At 42.0% G+C, this 3,421-nt stretch overlaps 1 protein-coding gene across 2 annotated transcripts in view; it reads left to right on the top strand.

Annotated features, from left to right (window-relative positions):
• Positions 1-3,421, top strand: part of GSTCD (glutathione S-transferase C-terminal domain containing) — a 131,772-nt gene that overhangs the window by 170 nt on the left and 128,181 nt on the right. The gene's annotated exons all lie outside the window — the stretch shown is intronic.

Here is a 3,421-nt window from a genome sequence, read left to right as displayed (position 1 = left end):
GTAAAGAGTGCCGGGCATCGGTGCGCTGCGTGTCCGCGTCTGCGGCGGGCGGGGAGAGTCTCGGTCCCCAGGGCGGGCGGTTGGGGAGGGTCCCGGTCCCTTGAGCGAGCGGGCGGGCAGTCGGCGGTCGGGGAGGGTCTCGGTCCCCGGAGCGACCGGGCGGGCGATCGGGGAGGGTCTCGGTCCCCGGAGCGGACGGGCGGGCGGGCAGGCAGGGTCCCGGTCCCTGAGGCGGGCGGGCGGCACGTCTCCGCCCCCGAGCGCCGCGTGGCCTCCTCGCCGGGCGGCGCTGCACCTGCCGGCAGCTTGAGTCTAGCCTGCCTGGGCTGGCTCCGGCTTCGGAAACCTGTCCTGAGCCCTGCCTCCCGCCCGGCTCTGCCTTGCCTGGGCTTTGCTGACTCCCCTCTGTCCTTGACGCCCGTTCCTTGCCCTGAGTCCTTGGCTGTCAGGAAAGGGCCAGCACTCAATCCTGTCTTGTGCTGAATTATTGATCAGGAAGGTAGGGTACTCCTGCTTTTTCTAAACTTGTCTATAGAAGCAGTGTTTAAAGGAGAAAGTGCAAAAGCTGGCAAGAACTAGTTGAGGTGGCTGTTTTAAACAGGCAACGATGGTCATTTAAATATTGGGAAAATAATTTTTTTGCTATAAATACAACTGAATGATTTGCTGTCATATTTAATAAATCAAACGTTAAGTTATGTGAGTTTTTTCTTAATCCCTGGTAGGGAGTATATGCTACTGAGGGAATTGTCTTAAGCATATTCATTGTTTGGGTTATATCTGAAGGCATCATTTTAAGAGGTCTCACTTCAACAATAAGTCTGTGAAAGAATCAATGATATTTGAGAATTGGTTTATCCGTTGTTTTTTTTACACTTTTATTGCACTTGCCTGCTTGAAACAAAGCTCAAACTTGAACTTCTGTAGGGGGACACATCAAGGTTGCTTTTTAAATTTAAACCTGTGTTTACTTTGTAGCTTTTGTATCACCTGTGACTTGAAATAAGAATAAATACTGAGTATCCAATCGGCCTTTCTAACAGCAACAGTTTAACAGACCTCAAAGCTTAAATTCTGAGGCCAGTCAACTAAAACATCTGTAGTCTACACAGTTCCTTAGTGTGTTGTTTTTATCTTCAAGTATTCCAAGTAGCCTACTGAATTCTGTTAGGATTCACACTTGGAATGCAAGGATTAAACCATTTAGGTCATAAGCTGTTGTTTGCTGTGAGGATTCAGTAATCTTCTTTCAGGCTTGCTGAGTTTCTAACGTGAGCTTTTCCTGCTGTGGGTCCCTGTCAATTATGAGGTCAGGCTTAGCTGCAAGCATCATGGCTCCATGGCAACAGAGTCCTCCCTGACTCTCCAGAGAGAAGACACATACTTCCCTTATGGCTAAGGTTACAGTAAGCTTTTTTTACTTTTAAACATTTTTTCCCCCACTAATTGACCAGATAAGAAAACAGCTAATTTTAATTATAGGATTTTGTCCTCTAGGACCTAGCTATATATATCCCGTTACGTGATGTAATGAACACTGAAACACCTTAATTTTTTCTTTCCTTTTTTAACCTTTAATATCTAAGGTAATTAGCTACTATCTAACTGTAAGGCAAGCATTTTTAAAAAATATATATTATTGTAAGGAAATAGGGTGAGATTTACAACCAAATAGTGTTATTTTGTGAAGTGTATAAAACAGAAGCTAAGTTCTAATATCGGTAATGTTGAACATTTGTTGTAGTAGGAAATTTAAGTGAGTTTAAATTTAAATTTTAATCTTTAAGAAAAATAAGTGTAATTTTTTCATACTTGTAAACCGTTGAACTACTTTGTACAATGTAAGTGGTTAATATGCCAATGGACTTAAGGTATCATATTTCTATTCTACTATTTTGTGACTCCCTGGCTTTCAGCCTCAGTAACAAACAGATTTTTTTCAATATTTTGGGGGAGAACCTTTTCAATTCAACAGGAAGCCCTTACCTTTCCTGAGAAGTTTGGGAATATAAACATTATTTGAGGCTTGCCCATCAAAATTTGTGTTCTTTAATAGTGTCAATGGATAAAGAATTTTAGAATACGTTATAAATGAAAAATGTTAGCTTCTGTTTCTTTCAGGCCTTGCTTATGTGATAGACATTGTTCACTTCTCACCACATACTACACAGAAATTACTGTTGTTATTGTCTCCATTTTAAAAGTTAGGAAACTAAGCACAGAAAAGTTTTACATTGGTACTAAATATCAGAACCAGGATTTGGACCCAGTTAGTGAGCTCCAGATCTTGTTCATTACCTTGTATTTTTTGGTGTATAAATGTTCTACTTGCTAAGTAAGTATGTAGAGTCTAGTTTGGTTCCCAGCTCTCTTGTCTGAATATCAATATACATGAAAACTTCTGTGCTTCCTTTACCTACACATCTGGATGGATTCTAGTTATACTTTTTCCATTTCAGCTCACAGAGGTGCTCTTCTTTCTTCATTTTAATTTATATGTAGTTGACTCTTAAAATAGATTTTTTCATTTGGAAGAGAAAGAATGATGTCAAGAAGAATGAGGCTCATGGTGTACCAAGACTAAAGTTCTCAGTAGTATTCTCATTACAGCGATTACTGTTACTCATTCATCTGCTTGCATTATTCATTCCTTGGACTAAAATTCCAGTGCTGTTAAGCATTGGAGATGTAATGTCGGGTGGTAAGTGCTATAAAGCAGAAGAAAGCAGGGTAGGGGCTGGGGAGTGATGAGAGTGCTTTTTTCAATGCAGGTGGTCAGGAGAGGCCGCTCGGAACTAATATTCAGAGACCTCAGTGAAATGAAGGTGCAAGCCATGTGGATGTCTTGGAGGCAGAGGGAATAGCAAGTAGAAAAATTCTCAAGTGGAAGTGTTCCTGGCATCCTCCCAGAGCAGCAAGGAGGACTGGCTGGAGAGGAGTGAGCAAGAGGGAGGAGGGGCAGGAGATAGGGTCAGAAAAGAAGGGTAACTAGGATCACATCAGGCCCTGTAGGCTGTGATAGGAAATGTGGGTTTTGTTCTAGTGTTCTGGGGAGCCACTGAATGGTTGTGAGCAGAGGATTTATGATTTGTGTTTTTATTTATGTTTTTTTATCTGATTTATGTTTTTAAAGGATCACTCTGACCATTGTTGGAGAATGGACTGTTGTATGGAAAGTGTAGGAAAATAGTTAATAGGCTTTTGCAGTAGTCTTTTAAGGGTTGATGATGGCTTGGGTTAAGGTGACAGTGTGGAGGTACTAAGCAGTTGGATTTCTCATTTATCTCAAAGGTAGAAATAGTAGGTTATGAGAGAGAGAAAGGAGAAGTGAGACTTCAGTTATGGGCCTGAGCATCTCGTTGAATGGCGCTGCCGTTTTACCAAGAAGGGTGCCACTCAACGCAAAGGAACAGGTTTAGAA

Source organism: Equus caballus, chromosome 2 (genome assembly GCF_041296265.1).
Source record: "Equus caballus isolate H_3958 breed thoroughbred chromosome 2, TB-T2T, whole genome shotgun sequence".
Taxonomy (NCBI): domain Eukaryota; kingdom Metazoa; phylum Chordata; class Mammalia; order Perissodactyla; family Equidae; genus Equus; species Equus caballus.
The sequence above is the reverse complement of the archived record's forward strand: the minus strand, read 5'-3'. Positions and strand labels throughout refer to the sequence as shown.